Source organism: Dendrobates tinctorius, unplaced genomic scaffold, assembly GCF_039654945.1.
Source record: "Dendrobates tinctorius isolate UK_male_01 unplaced genomic scaffold, ASM3965494v1 ptg000022l, whole genome shotgun sequence".
In the NCBI taxonomy this organism is placed as follows: domain Eukaryota; kingdom Metazoa; phylum Chordata; class Amphibia; order Anura; family Dendrobatidae; genus Dendrobates; species Dendrobates tinctorius.
Window position 1 is genome coordinate 3128664 of NW_027361690.1, and position 22574 is coordinate 3151237.

Genomic DNA, 22574 nt, shown 5'->3' on the forward strand with positions numbered 1-22574 from the left:
GAGCACAGATTGTATCTCCAGAGTCACTAGGTAAGTTTCACTCTCCTGTAGTGTGTAAGCTCTTATGGCCAGTAAGGACCTCTCTCTCCTGAAGAGTCTAATGTTTTATGTTCAGCAAGATCCTCTCACTCTCTCTATCCTGTAGAGCACGGTTCCCCAAATCCGATCTTCAAGAGCCACCAACAGGTCATGTTTTCAGGATTTCCTCAGGATTGCAGAGATGATCATTGCATCACCTGGACAGGCAATAATTCCATTACCTATGCAATACTAAGGAAATCCTGAAACCATGACCTGTTGTAGGCTCTTGAGGACCTGAGTTGGGGAATACTGTGTAGAGTATAAGCTCTTATGGTCAGTGGGGTCCTCGCTCTCTCCTGTAGAGTGTAAGCGTTTATGGTCAGCAAGGTCAACTAACTCTCTTCCCCTTGTAAAGTGAAATATCTAATGACCAATATCTAATGACCAAAGTGTAATATCTAATGACCAGTGTAATATCCTGTAGAGTGTAAGCTCTTATGGTGAGCAGAGCACTCTCTCAATTCCCCCCACATGTATTTTACAAGCTTTTCAGTATTGAAATTCAAGCAAATGCAAAACTAATTTTTGAGGAAAATTTGCAGAAGTCCATGACTTCAAATTTCAAAGGTTTCACTCATCTCTAACGATAAAGAAAGTTAACCACATCACAGCTCAAATCGCAGAAAATGAAGGCACACACCATGCGTGCTAGTCCATCCAGGATAAATTAATGCTTGTCTGTCTTGCCAGGTGCAGTATGGTGTGTGAGTCATGGAGTGGACAGTGAGCTATCACCAGACCGACAATAGTCTGGTAGCTGATAAATTTGTGCATTTAAGAGATGGGCTGGTCAGAGTTCTATATGGGTTGCCTTCTAACTGGAGGATCGATAGCCATTGTGGATAGCTCTGTGAGTCTGCTGGAACCCTAGGAATTATTAACCTATTATCTACCAATGTCCTTTTTTTGGGACGCCTAATCTTTTGCTTCTAGCAACTAAGATTTTATAATTAGGTCCAATTTTTTGTGTTGTGTTTGTGAAATGAATGTTTTCAAAACAGGAAATCATGTCATTGTCATTTTTAAACGAATATTCTTCCACCCAGAGAGCTTTCAAAGCACCTATTTTCGAGTTTTTTTTTAAAATTAGGATCATAAGCTGAAATTATTATTTAAAATCACAGTTCTGTGATGACAAAGTTATTAGAACTATTGTTTGTCATGTCCGCCATGTCTGCTATGCCGCAAGTTGCCTGGAGCAGTGTGCACGCGCGCCTTACCTCATGGCTGTACGCAGTTGCTGTGTAACTATCCGTCTCTGTCTGACTCTGCAATCCGCTGTACTCCTGAAACCCCTGATCATGTGTCATTTCCTATGTTCCAGCCCTGATCTGGTTCTGCAATCCGCTGTATTCCTGGAAACCCCTGATCATGTGACCTTTCCTATGTTCCAGCCCTGCTCTGGTTCTGCAATCCACTGTATTCCTGGAAACCCCTGATCATGTGACCTTTCCTATGTTCCAGCCCTGCTCTGGTTCTGCAATCTGCTGTATTCCTGGACCTCCTGATCATGTGACCTGCTCTATGGTTCTACCCAGGCTGTTCTAGCGATGCTCTCTTTGATCCTGGAGGATCTGAACCCAAGTCCCTCCCTGGCCTTGACCCAAAAGTACTGGTGCTATGGTGCTATATCAGACCGCCCCTCCCTATGGTCAGGGCCTGAGTATTGTGTTGCTTCCCTGCATGGCTGCTTGGTCGCTCCCTCTATTCTGTGCCCTTGCACTCTGCCCTGTCGTGCCTCTCTGCACATGCTCTGTGCTTGTACTCTGTCTTTTGTCCCGTGCCTTGTCTTATGTTTGTCCATTGTGCCATGTTTCGTCTTTGTCCTGCTTGGACTTGTAGTTCTTCTGTTTTGTTCTCTGCCTTGCCTGTTCCTGCCATGTCTTGCCTTCGCTATGCTCTGCCTTGTGTTCCTTCCTCTGTTCTTGGTCTTTGCTGGTTCTGCCTCGCTCTCTTCCTATGGTGCTCTGTAGTGCCTCCTGGCACACACACCATTCCTCCTCTCTTGCCTTTGGGGCTCTCTAGCACACTCTCTGACTAGTCCCAAGGCTCTGCCTTGGCCCGGCTCTGGACTCTGACCTACGCTCCGCTGCTAGCTCTGTTCTCGCTCTGATCTGACTCTGTGTTTCTGCCTAAGTTTCCGCTCCGTGTTCCGTCTCTGCCCAGCTTTGCCTTGCCTTGTTTCTTGCTGCTTCGTGTGCCCTTTGCATGCGTCTGGCCTTCCTAGCCTCCTGCTTGTGCCTCAGCCATGCTTGTCGGTCAGTGACAGCTGTGTTGCCTGCTATGCCTCAGCCGGGTTCGCTGGAGTCTTGCCCGCCTGTCAGTGCTGCAGACCGATCCACTAGCCAGTGCCCCAGCCATGCTCTCTGTGCTTCCTTGCACTTCACGCTGTTTCTGCTCTGTGCTCTACGTGCTCTCTATAGCAAGTGCAGGTCCTCGCCTGCTCCTTGGCATATCTCCCCGTGCTTCTGTAAAGTACGCGCAGGTCTTGCCATGTACCCTGTCGTTCCCTCTTGCACATACAGGCCCTAACCCTGCTCTCGAGCCCTGTCCCTGGCGTGTCTCTCTACACGCGCAGGCCTCCGTCTTTGTACCTTTCCCTGGCGTGTCCCTCTACACGCGCAGGTCTCCGTCCTTGTACCTTTCCCTGGCGTGTCTCTCTACATGTGCAGGCCTCCGTCCTTGTACCTGTCCCTGGCGTGTCCCTCTACACGCGCAAGCCTCCGTCCTTGTACCTGCCCCTGGCGTGTCTCTCTACACGCGCAGGCCTCCGTCCTTGTACCTTTCCCTGGTGTGTCCCTCTACACGCGCAGGTCTCCGTCCTTTTACCTTTCCCTGGCGTGCCCCTCTGGACGAGCAGGCCTCCATCCTTGTACCTGACCCTGGCGTGTCTCCTAGCACACACCCTGCCTCGTATCCTGGTTTGTCTGCCGGATTCCCGAAGCCTGCCGTCCGCTGCCAGAGGTCCGGAACCAGATGACTACATCCCGATGCCTGGATCCTGTCAGTCCTTGCCAGTCATCCGGAATCTGAAGCCTTCGCACCTGCCTTGGATCTTGGTGTGTCTTTTTGCACGCCCTCTGCCTTGGACTCTGGCGTGTCTCCTAGCACGCACCTTGTCTTGGACTCTAGCGTGTCCTAGCAAGAATCCCTCTTAGGAACTCTGGTGTGATCCCTAACACATACCCTGCCCTGGACTTCGGTATGTTTTCTGCACGTGTTATGTCTGGAACATTTGGCGTGCCCTTGCACGCACCTTGCCGTGTTTCACCATTTGTGCTCTGCATCTGATTCCGTTTTTGCCTTGTATCTGATTAAAGTGTGTAACCACGTTTGCTGAAGAAACTCTGTGACCTCGCTTATGTTCATATTCTGTTTGTCCTGTTGTCAGGCACTCAATAGTGTCTCCCTGAGCTGGCCGTCTGGTCCAGCTGCCGTGGTGGCTCACCCCCTTGGTCTTGCCCCTGACACTCCCTGTACAGGAGGTGGGTTCTCACTAGGTCAGCTCGCCCTAGGTGGGTGGGTGCCACGGTCCAGAGGGTCCACTCTAAGAAGAAAAATGACAGCGTAAGCTGACGCTCGTCACATTGTTTATACTTGAAGGAAGGTATATAATGCAATGGCATTGATGTAGATTTACCAAGGCCAGAGTTATATTCAAGTGAAATTGCCATCCCATTTTTGGGACATTGGCAGAATGTCCCAAAAATTTTTCGATGTTTTTTTTTTTTTAACATGGAAATTTTTGCTTGATTCACTAGTTTTTATACATAACCCTAAATCATTTACAACTGATATGGCAGGCAGAGGTCTTTTAGTTTCATTTCTTCCTTCATACCAGATAGTCTGGAAATGCCTCACCCCTCCACCCCCCTTCCCCAGTACCTTTCTGACTATATATGCTTTGTGAAACCTGATATCTCAGCTGTACTAGAGACACACAGGAGAACAGGCCCTGTAACTTGCTGGCTTGTCAGACATTGTTTACGATCACATCACAGTATATAAGGTTGGTATTTTATGTTTTTATTCATCACTATTGTTTATTTAGCTTGTTTTATGAATGGATAGTGAAATGTGAAATATATTTATATATATTTAAAATAATAATATATATTTTTATCTATAGTTTTCTAAATGTTACTATGCTAATTTTTGTTTTTACAAACCAGAGTAAATAGACTCCAGATAGAAGAGTTCCATTTAAAATAAAGATTATTTCAATATATTTTTTAAAAAAGACATACACAATAAAATGAAACGAGATGTCTCCAAAATGAGACGTCACCACAAATAGGTTAACCACCATCTATACAAATTCTATGGTAAACAAATTTATACCAGGAATAAATATACAAGAAAATTTCTCTCCTACTATATATATATACACACACACATGGCTATAAAATCATATGCCTAGGTGTGTTTATTTACGATAAATTTATACCGGGTAATATATGGTGGAAGAAGCAAACCGCGAAACGCGCGTGTATGTCTTTTTTAAAAAATATATTGAAATAAACTTTATTTTAAATGGAACGCTTCTATCTGTAGTTTATTTACTCTGGTTTGTGATATATGAATTTTTTTAAGTGCCATAGATAATTTTTGTGGACAATTTGGATTAATTTTTGTTTTTGTTGTATCAGCAGTAAGAACATGGCATATCGATATAAAAAAGGACTTACTGTTGATGAAATACTAGGTTATCTTGAGGAATTAGATGACCAAGAAGAGGAAGTTTCTGATGTTGAAGTAGTGATTGTGCCCCCTGACCCTGATGAGGCAATGGATGAGGAAGATTTTCAGGAAAATGAGCTTCTTGCTCATGAATTGAATGATGTAGCAGGAACTTTGGAGTTATTGCACACTTCAAACAGAAATTGAAGAGGCTTCTGAGATGGCATCAACTGAGAATTTACCATCCACCTCAGCAGGAACCTCAAATACCAGTAGCAGAAAGCGACCAAGGAATCAAACTTCAAAACCAGTTGTGAGCAAGAAAAAAAAATGCAACAGAAATATTACAATGTGCAGCAACTCCAAAATGGAAAAAATGTCAACCAACATATGAAAGCAGTGCGGACCAGGATACGTCTGAAATAAGCAACATTTGTGACCTTTTAGAATATAAAAATGAAGTTGAAGTATTTGAAGAGTTTTTTTCCGATGATGTTATGGATATTATTTTGACCCAAAGCATGCTATATGCAAACCAAAAAAATAAACCCTCCTTTTCCATCAGCGAGGAAGAATTACAAGTTTTCTTAGGCATATTATTACTGTCTGGATATCATTCTCTCCCCCAAGAGGACATGTACTGGGAACAAGCTCAAGATGTGGGAGTTCCATTGGTGTACAAAGCAATGTCAAAGAACCGTTTTAGGGAAATTAAAAAATATATACACCTAAATGACAATTCTAAAATTGACAAGTCTGACAAGATGTACAAAGTTGTTTTATTCTTTGAAGTACTGGGGAAAGAATTCCTGAAATTTGGTGTATTCCACCAGGAACTTTTCTTAGATGAAATGATGGTGCGCTACTATGGCAAACACCTTACAAAAATGTACATGTGAGGTAAGCCAATAAGATTCGGCTACAGAATTTGGTGTCTGTGCAGTTCCAACGCTACCTCTACAAATTTGTGCCATACTGTGGTAAGTCTGACAAAGAGGAAGGACCATTAGGCTTGAGAGTAATTTCACAACTTACAAATGTAATTCCTAATTCCCAGTCATTCAGTTACAAGTTATTTTTGGACAATTTCTTTACAAGTATTGATGCTCTGGTGATGCTGAAAAACAAAAACATCCAAGCTACTGGCACTATGAGAGAAAATCACACAAAACAGTGTCCTCTTATGCCAAGCAAGGAGATTGAAAAGGAAAGAAGATTTTGTGATTACCGGTTTGATAAAGCAAATAACATTCTTGTGGTGAAATGGAAGGATAATAAGGTTGTCACGTTTGGCACGAACTTCAGCACAATAGAGCCTTTGTCAACAGCTCGTGGGTACTCTCAAAAACAGAAAAAACATGTCCAAATCTCATTGCCGCTGATGGTTTAGGAATATAATTCCCACATGGGGGGAGTTGATTTATTGGACAAACAAATCTCCCTGTACCGTGTCAGAATCCATTCCAAAAAGTGGTGGTGGCCACTTTTCACTCAAATGATAGACATTGCTGTTGTCAACACCTGGAGGGCATATCAAAAGGCAAATCCAGAAGAAAGTGTGCCACTGCTAAGTGTAAGGAGGAGGTTTGCATTGGCCTATCTAAGCAAAAGAACACAATCAACCCCAAAGTGATATGGTCCTCAACGGAGTAAACTATTAGGTGGCCGAGTTCGTGATGACGTCAGATTTGATCCTGGTAATCATTTGATAGAGCGAATTGCTACACAAAGAAGGTGTGCTTTATGTAAGAAAAAAACAACCAGAATTTGCAAACGGTGTGATGTTCCCTTTCATGCTAAGTGTTTTGCTGTATTCCATTCCCCTAAGTTATTTGGAGAATTTTGTAATATAATATTTTGAAAAAAGTGCATAAACATATTGTTTGCATAATAGTTTGTAAGCAAAAAAATGCAAAAAAATAAAGTTGAATAAGTTCTATCTTTTCTGAGTTTTTGCTATCACTTTCTGCCAATGTCCCAAAATTGGGACGCCCTTTTCTGAAAAATCCGTACCGTAAAAATTTGGCTAATTATGTTTCTGATTCATTAGGACCCAAATCTGTCATTTAAAAAAAAAAAAAGAAAATTGCTAATTTGGCAAGTAATGGGTTAACTCTGTGAGGAACCAGTGGGAGTGAGAGTGATAAGTTTTAACATGGTAGGTTGTAGTCAGATGTTATAGAGGGATGAAGATCTTTTTTTTTTTGCTGGTAGATACTATAGAAGGAATCAAGTTGCTGTAGACATAAAAGTTTGCTTGGAGGCATACTTCTAGATATAATTTGAATGTGAGGTGTGAAGACTGAGAAAGGTGACTTTGTTAGATTCATCCCACTGCAACTCCCAAGTGAATGCTTTGTCAGTTCTCTGTTGAGATTTCCATCAGATAACAGTTTTTCAGGGATACCAACAGAAACTCCAAGTAGTGCTAAAGGTACTGTCACACTTAGCGATGTACCAGCGATCCCGACCAGCGCTATGACACGGTCAGGATCGCTGGTACATCGCTAAGTGGTCGCTAGTGAGCTGCCACACAGGCAGATCTCACCAGCGACATCGCTGGGGACGGGGGTCGCTACTTACCTGTCACACTAGGCGATCCTGCGTCCTCCCGCCCGGCTCCACGCGTTGCTCGTCGTCACAGCTGGAAGCGCCGCAGGAAGCTGACGACGAGAAACAGTCCAGCCTGTTCTCGCACGATCAGCGATAACCAGCGGGGGAGCGGGTTGTAGGTAAGTATCAGACACAGCGATATCGCTAGCAATATCGCTGCTACGTCACATATTGCTAGCGATATCTCTTAGTGTGACAGGCCCTTAAGAGAACACTGTAGTAATCTAAACATAGTCTTAGTATTATTAAATTATTTTCCTGATTTGGTGATGGTGACATGAGTATATATCAGGTAAAAAATGAAATATAAGGAATTAGGAGGCACATCTTTTGCTGCCTATCTACAGTATATTCTAACATCTGCTAGATATACACTAAATATGCAATGTAGAAGCATGAATAAACAATTAAAAAAGCAATAATTCTGTTTAATTCACCTTGGAAGCAGAGAATTTTGTGTGGGAGCTCAGGTGCTTAACAAGACCGCACCAGGAGTGGAAAGACAATTTTGTTAACAGAGCAAGAAGTGACTTTCACTAAATAATGCATGCATTCATCTCAAAGCAGATGCATTTTCACACAAAACATACACTCAGTAGTTATGCTAAACCCACTTTCCAAGCCCAGTCAGTAGCATTTCTGCTTTTAGTCAAAGATGCTTGAAATCTGTATAAACAACAATCTTCAAAATTATATTTCCAAAATTGCAGTGAAGTATTCTACAGAAGGAGTATGAAAAGAACATTCATGTTTAGAAGCAGTACATAATCACACCGTATTCACTGTTCTCAGTGTACTGCGGGACAATTATTTTCATAATGTTAGCTGAAAAAGAAATTGTAATATTTGGTAAGGAAATTATATCATTTAAATTCCACCATAATTTGTACAATATCAATATATCTAGGTAATGTAGCACAAGTAGGATTTCTTATTCTTTCAGAATGTCATAGATCTATCATGTCAGTTCTACTTATGTGTAATACCAACACCGTCATTTCGAGTAGTGGCAAGTGATGAATGAGTATTGTCATCTCATTGTACAGCATCAATCAGGAGAGGTATGCTACATTTTATAACTTGTCAATGAAGACAACCTCATTGGGATTTCTCCCACTAGCCTCCATTTTTACTTGGTGTGACCCTGGACTGCTTCACAAATGGAATCCAAATAGAAGAAGTCTAAGGTCCCGGAGTTCCCACTACAAAAGGTTACGAAAGCAAGGCTTTATCTACACACAGCCTTTTTTATGTCAAAATATTTTCTAACTTGTAAAAATAGAAGTGTGTTTTTCTTAAAAGTCATTTATTTGAAATGTTAGAAAATAATCTTATATTTTATTGGAATGTTTGTACCCTTAACTTCTTAAATTTGTCAGAGAAAATGGTCAGTAGCGGAAGAGCTGCCAGTTAGTCTTTTGTTATTTGCATGTTAGCTTACTGACCGTGCTCTCCGCTCTTCAACATGTGGTGATTTTAAATAGAGCAGGTTCCTACCTACCCATAAATGCAGACATTGCTGAGAGAGGTGTCCAAATTCACACAGGAATTCAGTCATCAGCCTCACAGTGAAGAGATCCATCAGTTTTTTTGAGACCACCTTGACATTGGCTGATGGGCAGACATAACTTGGCAAAATTGCGCGCCTCATTTTTTTTCTAGTATTCAAAAGCCGTATAGCTATTCATATTTCATATTTCACATTGACATGCTTTAGCACGATAGAGTGCAACATTTTTGTAGATCATATATGGAGGTAGCTGCTCCTAGGTTAGCACCTATTCACACTAGTTTGGATGTGCCAGTGAGTTTTTTGTTATTTCTATGTTAGCTGTCCGACCGAGCACTCCGCCCTTCAATATGTGGTGATTTTAACTACAGCAGGTTCCTACCTACCCATAAATGCAGGCTTTACTGAGAGAGGTGTCCACATTCACACACGAATTCAGACATCAGCCTAAGGCCGGGATCACACATGCAAGAAACATGGCCGAGTCTCGCATGTTAATACCCCACACTACTGCCGGCACTCGGGAGCAGAGCGTGCGGCTCCATGTATTGCTATGCGGCCTCACGCTCCGCTCCCGAGTGCCGGCGGCAGTGCCTGGAATTAACATGCAAGACTCGGCTGTGTTTCTCGCATGTGTGATCCCGGCCTAAGAGAGGTATTCACATTGTAGGGACCAATCAGTTTTTGAGACCACCTTGACATTGGTTGATTGAGAGGCATAATTTGGCCAAATAGTGTACAAAGCATCTCATTTTTTCCTAGTATTCAGAAGCTGTATTGCTATTCATATTTCATATATTTCACATTGACAGGCATTAGTACAATAGAGTGCAACCTTTTTTGTATATTTTATACACTATAGGTATATAGACATCATGGCTCAATGTTAGTCAGGCATGGAAGGCGGAAGGCTTGTCACTAATATGCCAAATAGGACGCCACTAGTAGTGGAACATATAAATCTCAGGGTTACGCACCGATCGCACACAGCACTAATTCTTTTACATTCTCATTTCTGTGACAACACCATTGTCTGACAAAGGTCAAATTGGGAGCAAAACATACCAATTGTGTTTCATGGATTGCTGTAAATAAACTGTGAGCTGAAGCAACAATGCCAGTGCCAGTACTGTTTGTATGATTGTAAAATACGAGCAAACAAATGAAGATAACCTCAGAGGTAGATTGACCATCTTAACATTGGAGCAATACTCAAAAGGCCCTGTCACACACAGAGAGATCGCTAGCGAGATCGCTGATTTTGTGACGCCACAGTGATCTCGCTGTTTGTGGCACGCATTAGTGACCGGCCCCCCCGCCGGGTTCTCGCTGATCGCGCAGGATCGTCCTGGGCCATTTTTTGATTGTTAGTCTCCCGCTGGCCAGCATGCATCGCTGCGTGTGGCAGTGGGAGAGCAACGATCAGTGATGCTGGGAGCTGGTATCCAACGTAAACAGCGGGTAACTAAGAGCCGCGCGGCTCTTAGATACCTGCTGTTTACATTGGATACCAGCTTGCTCGCTGGTCCTGATCGCTGGTAGGGCTGTCTATGTGACAGCTCACCAACGATCAGATAACTATGTCCCAGCGATCCCATCCATGTCGGATCGTTGGTGAGATCGCTGGGACATTGATGTGTGTAATGGGGCCTAAAGATTAGGCATCCTATAAGATTAGTGGGGATCTGATATGCAGACCCCAAACCAATCAGCTTTAATCAGCTCCCACCATGGCTAGAGGTAAGAATGTATACACCTGAACAGTATGGTTCTGATCACTGTGTAGTGGCTGCTGCTGAGAACTATCGCTCAGCTACTATTTTCTTCAGCGGCCAGGTTATTTGACTTGTATTCAGTTAGTTATTTTTCTATATTAAAATGCTATTACATCAGATTATTTTTCAATTAAAGGGATTCTGTCACCAGTTTTTTCTACTTAATCTGAGAGCAGAATTATGTAGGAAAAGAGACTGATTCCAATCATGTATTATTAGTTTACTGGGTGCAGCTGTTGTAACATAATCACAGCTTTTACATGTAGAAGAGCTCAGAAAGCTAACCCTGCCCACACCACAAATTTCTGTGCACATTGTATATTGACAGTAAGCTACTTATCAGAGGAGGGGGAGTGGTAAGACTATGGCTATAGTAAGCTTTATCAGGACTGGCAGTGATAATCTCCTGGTGATAAAACATTCATTGTATTGAAACAACAGGACACAGTCTAAAAAGTGACACATCCCTACCTCACACTGTTGACAGATTACATAGCAAAAACCTGTTGACAGATTCCCTTTAAAACTTTCATTTTTACTCTCCCACAATAAAAACATAAAATTCCAAAATGTAGATGTTCACATTAGTATGTGTTTGTACACTTATAATGGGATGTCTCAGGTTTACCTCAGTATCATTTGCTCTGATAGGAATAATGGTGATGATAAATTCAATTTTTTCCCTATCACAAATGAGACTGGCACAGATATGAATATTGTCTTACTAGATCTTTCACAAAATCTCATAACATTTAGAAACATTAGGATGATTGATTTGATTTAGGTTTCTCTTTTGTGTATTAAATTTTCCTTTTGTTAATTAATAAAAATAAACTATTAATACATCAATTCTTGAAAGTATTCTTTACATTCTTGCATTTTTTCCACAACTGAAATGCGTGGAAGCTAGTCATCAAATAGATCCATTTTTTTATCAGTTGACGAGCTGGAACAATACTGTTTAATGTTAATTGAATTTGTATAATATTTTCCACAAATGCTCCATCTGGGTTTTACATTTCAGTGCAACATTTTAATTGTGTCTTTTTTCGAGATGTGTTTGTAATGTACTCCAATTTTATTCTTTCTAATTATTAGCTATAAGTTAGAACACAATGTGCACCCTACTATGTATAAAGTGTGGATTTCAGCCAAATGCTTTATAAAGGTCATTATCAATTTATAGCTCAAACACAGTACATTGAGATTTAATAATCCATTAATGATAGCCATGGATTAGAAGGTAACGACATATTAGTAATTTCTTGAGATGGCTACCTGCCTACATTTTAGGTATCCAGCTACAGAACTGTTCTAGAGAACGCTATAAAACAGCCAACATATTTCTATCCTAGTACACACCAGTGCCCAATTTAATCACTGAATGTATAGGAATCAGTTCAAACAGCATTATATGAAAACCATTTCTTAAAGCATTATATTAAAATCATTTTCTATTATAAAACCATGCCTATAGAGAATGAGAAGCATACATGTATTTACCAATGAATGTGAATATAGATAAGGTTGGTTAATGTCTTACTAAACAAAAAACAATACATTAATCACAACATGCCAGAAAAAAAACAAATCACAAACACTTGGTAGTCACATAAAGGTGCACCTCACAAAGTTAGAATATCATCAAAAAGTTAATTTATTTCAGCTCTTCAACACAAAAACTGAAGCTCATATATTATATAGAGTCTTTACAAACAGTGATCTATTTCAAATGTTTATATCTATTAATGCTGATGATTATGGCTTATAGTCAATGAAAACCCAAAAGTCATTACCTAAGTAAATTAGAATACTTTATAATACCAGCTTGATTTTAAAATCCGAAATGTTGGCCTACTGAAATGTATGTTCAGTAAATGCACTCAATACTTGGTCAGGGCTCTTTTTGCATCAATGCAGTGTGGCATGGAGGCAATCAGCCTGTGGCAGTGCTGAGATGTTATGGAAGCCCAGGTTACTTTGATTCTCTATGGGGTTAAGGTCAGGTGAGTTTGCTGGCCAATCAATCACAGTGATACTGTTGTTTTTAAACCAGGTATTGGTAATTTTGGCAATGTGGACAGGTGCCAAGTCCTGCTGGAAAATGAAATTTCCATCTCCAAAAAGCTTGTCAGCAGAAGGAAGCATGAAGTGCTCTATTATTTCCTGGTGGATGGCTGTGCTAACTTTGGTCTTGATAAAACAGTGGACCTACACCAGCAGATGACATAGCTCCCCAAACCATCACTGATTGTGGAAACTTCACACTAGACCTCAAGCAGCTTGGATCGTGGCCTCTCCACTCTTCCTCCAAACTCTGGGATCTTGATTTCCATATGAAATCCCAAATTTATTTTCATCTGAAAACACCACCTTGGACCTCTGAGCAACAGAACCAGTTCTTTTTCTCCTTGGCCCAGGTAAGAAGATTCTGGCGTTGTTGTTTGGTCATGAGTGGCTTGACACAAGGTATTCTACACTTGTAGCCCATGTACTGGATACATCTGTGTGTGGTGGCTCTTGAAGCATTGACTCCAGCAGCAGTCCACTCCTTGTGAATCTCCCCCAAATTTTTGAATGGCCTTTTCTTAACAATCCTTTCAAGGCTGCGGTTATCCCGGTTGCTTGTGCACCTTTTTCTACCACACTTTTTCCTTCCACTAATATGCTTGGATATAGCACTCTGTGAACTGCCAGCTTCTTAAGCAATGACCTTTTGTGACTTTCCCTCCTTGTGGAGTGTCAATGATCGCCTTCTGGATATCCATCAAGTCAGCAGTCTTCCCCATGATTGTGGAGCCTACTGAAACAGACTAAGGGACCTTTTTAAACACTTAGGAAGCCTTTGCAGGTGTTTTTTTGTTATTTATTGTAATGACTAATGTACTGAGATAGTGACTTTTGGGTTTTCATTGGCTGTAAGAGCCATAATCATCAACATTAACAGAAATAAACACTTGAAATAGATCACTCTGTTTGTAATGACTCTATATAATATTAGCTTCACATTTTGTATTGAAGAACTGAAATAAATTAACTTTTGATGATATTCTAATTTTGTAAGATGCACCTGTATAACATCTCTTGACAGAATATCACAAAATCATGTCTTTTTTTGCAAAAGCTTGTTAGGCCGCACTACTCCATTTGAGGTAGTTGAAATAAGAGGAATGGTAAATAAGGACATATATCATGGTTCCAATTATAACTAGACCTTCATTATACTGCATATATTGCTGATTTCTCTACAGAGTTATCATCTATCACAGATTTTGTAGCATTTCAAGACATAATTATTCCTAGATTTGCAATAGGATGATGTTTTAATCTCACTAGGAGCATGATCTTGGGTCAGCAAATAGGCTTTGATAACATATAACATGCTCAGTTGAAAGCTAATTTTGAAAGCTGTTTGCTAGCTTAATGTTAAAAGCTATGCCATTGACAGGATATTTTGCCACTAGACATACCCCAGGCAGACAGGTTTCAACTGAGGTTCCAAATTAAGCATACTGCCCAGCGACCGCATCAGCAGTATGACGTTGCATGATAAAGCGGTTTGAATTGACAGCATTCAACACTGATTTAGTGTGGCTCCTTCATGGGTGCCACATTACTGCGAGGAAGAAAGTCCTGGCAATATACTTCAGTATTATGCCAAGAAAACTTGATAGAGAGTACAACTAAATGCATTTGATATACACTCACTGGCCACTTTATTAGGTACACCTGTCCAACTGTGTGTTAAGACTTAATTTCTAATCAGCCAATCACATGGCGGCAACTCAGTGCATTTAGGCATGTAGACATGGTCAAGACAATCTCCTGCAGTTCAAACCGAGCATCAGTATGGGGAAGAAAGGTGATTTGAGTGCCTTTGAACGTGGCATGATTGTTGGTGCCAGAAGGGCTGGTCTGAGAATTTCAGAAACTGCTGATCTACTGGGATTTTCACGCACAACCATCTCTAGGGTTTACAGAGAATGGTCCGAAAAAGAAAAAAAATCCAGTGAGCGGCAGTTCTGTGGCCGGAAATGCCATGTTGATGCCAGAGGTCAGAGGAGAATGGGCAGACTGGTTCGAGCTGATAGAAAGGCAACAGTGACTCAAATTGCCACCCGTTACAACCAAGGTAGGCAGAAGAGCATTTCTGAACGCACAGTGCGTCGAACTTTGAGGCAGATGGGCTACAGCAGCAGAAGACCACACTGGGTACCACTCCTCTCAGCTAAGAACAGGAAACTGAGGCTACAATTTGCACAAGCTCATCGAAATTGGACAGTAGAAGATTGGAAAAGCGTTGCCTGGTCTGATGAGTCTCGATTTCTGCTGCGACATTCGGATGGTAGGGTCAGAATTTGGCGTAAACAACATGAAAGCATGGATCCATCCTGCCTTGTATCAACGGTTCAGGCTGGTGGTGGTGGTGTCATGGTGTGGGGAATTTTTTCTGGGCACTCTTTGGGCCCCTTGGTACCAATTGAGCATCGTTGCAACGCCACAGCCTACCTGAGTATTGTTGCTGACCATGTCCATCCCTTTATGACTACAATGTACCCAACATCTGATGGCTACTTTCAGCAGGATAATGCGCCATATCATAAAGCTCGAATCATCTCAGATTGGTTTCTTGAACATGACAATGAGTTTACTGTACTCAAATGGCCTCCTCAGTCACCAGATCTCAATCCAATAGAGCATCTTTGGGATGTGGTGGAACGGGAGATTCGCATCAGGGATGTGCAGCCGACAAATCTGCGCCAACTGTGTGATGCCATCTTGTCAATATGGTCCAAAATCTCTGAGGAATGCTTCCAGCACCTTGTTGAATCTCTGCCACGAAGAATTGAGGCAGTTCTGAAGGCAAAAGGGGGTCCAACCCCTTACTAGCATGGTGTACCTAATAAAGTGGCCAGTGAGTGTAGATGCACCCCTGTGTCAGAAGGCACTCAACAAGGTACTGGAAAAGAGTCAATGGTCGATCTGAGTATGACCAATGCTCAAGACGGGCCATGATCAAAGCAGAAAGGATGTCTTGGTGCTGAAATCGCTTGGTTGAAAGGGAAGATCAAAAGCTACAGAGATATCAATCTTTGGAACGTTAATGTAAGAACCATGAACCAAGGCAAACTCGGCATCATCAAAGCAGAAGTGGAAAGAACAGGACTGGTCTTCCTTGGAATTAGGAAAGTACGATGGACTCAATCTGGCCATTTCAAGTCAAACGAACATTAGAACTACTATTCTGGCAACAATAATTGAATAAAAAATGTTTTCCGCTTTTATTCACAATAGAAGATTGGCCGGCACTGTCCTGAAGTACAATGCAGTCAGTGATAGAGTTATCTCGATACAACTACAAGGAGTGCCAATCCATGTCACAGTTATACAAGTTTACTCACCAACAACAGGTGGCTCATGAGGAGGATGCTGAACAAATGGATACACATGAAAACTATTATTACTCAAGAAACCAGTAAGACAATTATCAAGAGGCAGAAGATGGTTAACAGATGAGACCCTAAAAATCATTGAAGAAAGATGAATGGCAAGAGCAAAATGTAACAAGCTGCAGACATGAGTAAAAGACTAAAGAGCAACATTCTAGCAAAGAACTTTATTTCCAAAGGATAAATACAGAGATAAAAAGTGAACATCTGATGGGCAAGACAAAAAAGCCATACCTGAAGATCAAAGAGACACAACAAAAGATTCAACTAAAGGTACTGTCACACTTAGCGATGTACCAGCGATCCTGACCAGCGATATGACGTGGTCAGGATCGCTGGTACATCGCTAAGTGGTCGCTAGTGAGCTGCCACACACACAGATCTCACCAGCCACATCGCAGGGGTCGGGGGTCGCTACTTACCTGTCAGACGAGGCGATCCAGACGTCCTCCCGCCCGCCTCCACGCATCACTCGTCATCACAGCAGGAAGCCCAGCAGGAAGCTGATGACGAGAAACAGTCCAGGACGTTCTCGCACGATCAGCGATAACCAGCGGGGGAGCGCTCGGAGGTAAGTATCAGACATAGCGATATCGCTAGCAATATCGCTATAACGTCACAAAAACCAGTGACGTTATAGCGATATTGCTAGCGATATCGCTTAGTGCGACAGGCCCTTAAGAGTGGGCATGTTGAAAGACACCAGTGGGAACAAACTACCTGAGCCAGAACAGATCAAAGAAAAATGGAAAGAGTACACAGAGCAACTCTACAAGAAGGACTCAGTGATACAGAAAGAAACCGAGACTGGAAATGATAAAGAGCTGAACATCCTGAAAGACAAAGTTGTAGTTGTCACTGTGATAAAGCTTCTGTCAAACAACAAAGCACCTGGATGTCATAATATTCCAATACAGCCAATAAAGTCTTCTAAAGCCTCAAAAGCCTGTGCAACAGATGTGGACAACTGGTGAATGGCCCAAGGATTGGACAATATCAGTATTTACTCTCATTCTGGAGAAAGGAGATGTTATCGATTGTGGAAACTATTGAACTATTGTATTCATACCTCATGCCAGAAAAATACTACTGAAGATCTTACCAAGACTGTTACAGTTTTACTTTGACAAGAGCTGCAAGAGGAAAAAGCAGGATTCAGAAATGGCAGAAGAACAAGAGATGTAATTGCTAACATTATATGGAAAATCCCAAAGAATACAAGGAGATCTATTTTTGTTTCATCGACTACAGCAAAGCCTTTGACTGTGTTGATCACCAGAAACTTTGGAACGCCATGAAGGATATGGGTATGCCAAAGCATCTGATCAGCCTTAATAAACATTAACATTGACCAAGAAGCAACAGTGTAAACAGAACACAGAGACACAGCATAGTTCAAATAAGAACGAGGCATCAGACAAGACTGCATCCTGTCACTATTTCTCTTCAATTTATAAGCAGAATTATGTGTCTGTAACTAGTGATGAGCGAGTAGCATCATTACTTGGGTCTCCCCAAGCATGCTCGGGTGTCCTCCGAGTATTTTGGCGTGCTCGGAGATTTAATTTTCCTCGTCTCAGCTGCATGATTTGCGACCTGTAGACAGGCTGAATACATGTGGGAATGCCCTAACAGGCATTCCACACATGTATTCAAGCTTTCTAGCAGTCGCAAATCATGCAGCTGAGTTGACGAAAACTAAATCTCCGAGCATACCAAAATACTCGGAGACCACCTGAGCAGACTCGGGGAGACCCGAGCAACGAGTATACTCACTCATAACTAGCATCACTCTGGAATCTCCAAATATTAGCAGAATATGGGTCCCCTTAACCCAGAAAGTCATAGATGACATGAAGAGGTGGCCACGCATGAATAAGGATCTCTTCAATGAAATGTTTGGAGCACTGGAATACATTTCAGTAACTAACATGATGTACAGTAGAAGTAGTAGCATGCATGGTCTCTTCCTTGTGGAATGTAAACAGGTGAGAAGGTAACTGCTCATTTTCATAACAGGGAGTCCTGGAACTATAATTTGCATATATTGGACATTTATTTACAATTATTTATAGTACAATCATAATCCTGGTTTTTATGTTATTGCAGCCCTTGGAATTGGTTCAATCTGACAGGGAATTTGGACCCAAAAAGGTTTGTAATCCCTAGTATGAAGGATGTGAATTACATCCAACTTCATAGTATTCATGGTAGGACAGACAGTACGTCAAATGCACAAGGTTTCTCTCAAGATTTTTGCACTAACAATCTTACCCAGAAGCTACTGATTGTAGGACCAAATTTCTCCCCTAGATATAACACTATGGTTCACTTTTTATGAGAAAAATTCAGGGTTTTTTTTTAATGCAACTCATACAGTAGAAACATACAAATGCACAAAAGATGACATAAAACTTGTGTACAGAGCTGAAGATCACCACTAAATTGCTGATATCTCCATATTGTCTAGTTTATATATATGGCAGATAATAACACAAAATACTATTTAACTACAGTATAAGTACAGGGGGGTTAATAATAGTATCAGCTTTATTGATTTCAGATTTGACATCATCCATATTGACTCACTTTCTAATTTTGTTGTTAAATCTATGAACTTTCTGCATTGTCTCCAGAAAAAAAATTAAGTTTAATTTTACTAAAACCGTCTGACTACTATAGACTGAAAACATCTAAGAAAAGTAATGCAATTAGAGAAATGGCCATCAGTCTTGAAACAAAAGGGAATATTTGCTCCAATATAAATGCCTGCTTCCGGTGCAGCACTTTTTCTCAAATAATGAAAATTGACCTTTTTACAGGAAGATATCAGTCCAAGGTCTACTTATATACTGTGTCCAAAGCATAAAGGGAAGAGTATTTCCATGTTACTATGCAATGCTGTCTCAGAGAACCAAGCAACATAACTTTGAAAAACAAATAACTCGGTATTCTCTGCTGAAAGGATGGTGCTTGCCGTCTGAGCACAGAAAGTGCTTGCTTGAAGAAGCAATTAAGGCAGAAGTCGCTTTTTCATGTAAAACTGCTTACACAACAAAATTGTGTCACTGTAATTAGAAGAACGTTAGGATGCAGCACTGGTTTGAGATTATTTTCTCCTGTAAATGCTGAATGAATGGAATAAAGTAGGAAGAACTTCTAAAATAGACATGTGTGAAACCACGTTTGGGGTTAACCTTGCAAAGCTAGGAGACAAGTTGAGATTACTTTTCATGAAATAACTTAGAAGCGTTTTGTTGCCTCTAACCTCAAGTCTCTGAGCTGTTTGTAGCAGTAAATGAATAGCTTTATCCATTACCATGCAGTGCCTGTGTGCTGCAGGCAGACAGATGGCCACAGACCAGGCATCTCAGGAACACATCTCAGGAACACAGTAGGAATAAACTCGTGAGTATCATATGAGAGCAGTAAGTGGTGGAAGCTTTCATATATAAAGAAAGACCAAGTTCTAAAGCAGTGATTGTGTTTGTTCTACACAAACAGGGGCCCCTGTGTGAGAACAGTACAGCGCCTTGGGAAAGTATTCGGCACCCTGGAACTTTTCAACCTTTTCCCACATATTATGCTTCAAACATAAAGATACCAAATGTAAATTTTTGGTTAAGAATCAACAAGTGGGACACAATTGTGAAGTTGAATGAAATTTATTAGTTATTTTATATTTTTGTGGAAATACAAAAACTGAAAAGTGGGGCGTGCAATATTATTAAGCCCCCTTACTTTAAGTGCAGCAAACTCACTCCAGAAGTTCATTGTGAATCTCTGAATGATCCAATTTTGCCCTAAATGAATAAGGATGATAAATATAATCCACCTGTGTGTAATCAAGTCTCCGTATAAATGCACCTGTTCTGTGATAGTCTCAAGGTTCTGTTTGAAGCACAGAGAGCATCATGAAAACCAAGGAACACTATAGGCAGGTCCGTGACACTGTTGTGGAGAAGTTTAAAGCTGGATTTGGATACAAAATGATTTCCAAAACTTTAAACATCCCAAGGAGCACTGTGCAAGCGATCATATTGAAATGGAAGGAGTATCATACCACTGCAAATCTACCAAGACTCGGCCGTCCCTCTAAACTTTCATCTCAAACAAGGAGAAGACTGATCAGAGATGCAGCCAAGAGGACCATGATCACTCTGGATGAACTGCAGAGATCTAAAGCTGAGGTGGGACAGTCTGTCCATAGGACAACACTCAGTCGTACCCTGCACAAATCTGGCCTTTATGGAAGAGTGGCAAAAAGAAAGCCATTTCTCAAAGATATCCATAAAAAGTGTTGTTTAATGTTTGCAACGAGTCACCTGGGAGACACACCAAACATGTGGATGAAGGTGCTCTGGTCAGAAGAAACCAAAATCAAACTTTTTGGCAACAATGCCAAACGATATATTTGGCATAAGGCAACATAGCTCATCACCCTGAACACAACATCCCCACTGTCAAACATGGTGGTGGCAGCATCATGGTTTGGGGCTGCTTTTCTTCAGCAGGGACAAGAAAGATGGTTAAAATTGATGGGAAGATAGATGGAGCAAAATACAGGACCATTCTTGAAGAAAACCTGTTGGAGTCTGCAAAACACCTGAGACTGGGACAGAGATTTGTCTTCCAACAAGGCAATGATCCCAAACATAAAGCAAAATCTACAATGGAATGGTTCACAAATAAACGTATCCAAGTGTTAGAATAGCCAAGTCAAAGTCCAGACCTGAATCCAATCGAGAATCTGTGGAAAGAGCTGAAAACTGCTGTTAACAAACGATCTCCATCAAACCTCACTGAGCTCGAGCTGTTTGCCAGTAAAAAATGCGCAAGAATTTCAGTCTCTCAATGTACAAAACTGATAGAGACATACCCCAAGCGACTTGCAGCTGTAATCGCAGCACAAGGTGGCGCAACAAAGTATTAAGTTAAAGGGGCCGAAAAATATTGCACGCCCCAGTTTTCAGTTTTTGTATTTCCATAAAAATTTAAAATAATCAATAAATTTCGTTCAACTTCACAATTGTGTCCCACTTGTTGTTGATTCTTCACCAAAAATTTACATTTCCTATCTTTATGTTTGAAGCATGATATGTCGGAAAAGGATGAAAAGTTCCAGGGTGGCGAATACTTTCACAAGGCATTATTGCTGTCCAATAATATGACTGTGACTGAAGTGGTTTATTGCTTTGGATGTGTAAGTGGTCTATCTTACCCACTGAGCCCCTGCGCGGTTGCACAGGTTGCACAGGTTGCACCAATAATATGTCCACTCAGGCAAAGAATGTTTCAAAGCAATTGTGTAAAAAGTAAGGGAGGATCATGTAAAAATTGACCAGTCAGCTCTTCTGACATGTCTGATTTAGTAATTGATTACATTACTCATATAATAATTCTATGTCATTTTTTCTGAGAACTGCACTCTGTTATTCCTCCTAGAAATGTATAAATAAATTAACAAATGGGTGTTACCAATTGGTCATGTGTCCTGTGGTGTAATGACCACTGTGTCCACTAGGGGGCGCTGTTTGGATGTCCCAAGAGAGAGGATGAGTGGCAGAATACGGAGTGGCCGTGGTGTGTCTCAAAGTGGGTGGCTTTGAGATGAAGGCTTGGTTATGTGCTGATCAGCAGAGCTGATCTTTCGTGCCTATGTGTTAGGGAGAAGCCTTCAGGCAGCTGGAGAGATGGGCGGGTTCTAGCTGTCCACAAACCCACCCAGGGGTGTGTCTGATAACACCTATAGTAAAAGGCTATGTGAGTAGGTGAAGGACCTGTGATGAGGTCATAGCCATGTGACCCAGTGGGCGTGGCTCCGGACCATATAACGTAGCCAGCATAGATCACAAGTGGTGAATGCTGGGACCAGGTTGGTCCAGTTTGGAAGGTCCCGTGAGGAGAAGGATCTCCTCACTAACAGCCTGTGGAGCGGCTGAGCGTGTGCAAGGGCGATGTGTGCCTGAGAGCTCCCTGGAGGGAATATAAAACGTCCTGATAAGCCGCATAAGGAACCCTGATGGGTGAGATAACACTGGGGCTGAATAGCCTGTTAAATGGACGCTACGCTGGTGATATGAAGCTGTTGTACATTGCTGCTGTGGTTTATGAGGGTGAATAAACCGCATGGACTGCTATGTTTTTATGGAAAACCTGGTGCCGGATGTGTTTTGTTCGCTGCCAAGCGAGTGATCCCCTACTAGATGACAGCGCTACCTCACAATTGGTGGAGAATGCGGGCAGTGTTGTAGCCTTGTTGCAGTGAGCAACGGAAAAGGACTTCAAAATTTGGTGGCAAAGAGCAACGCTGAGCCAGGAGGGCTGACGGTTGTGGAAGCCATGTGATGTGCTGCTGACTGGCCACGTGTGAGCAAAGCCTGTGACGGCCTGCAAGTGGGGAAGCCACTGTCCGGCTGTTGTTTTGGAAACCGTGGGGCGGCCTAGTGAGTAAGGCACTGTCCG

The 22574-nt window shown here is 41.7% G+C and overlaps 1 protein-coding gene across 1 annotated transcript in view; it reads right to left on the bottom strand.

The window, feature by feature from the left end:
• Positions 1–22574, bottom strand: part of UNC13C (unc-13 homolog C) — a 1077413-nt gene that overhangs the window by 512129 nt on the left and 542710 nt on the right. The gene's annotated exons all lie outside the window — the stretch shown is intronic.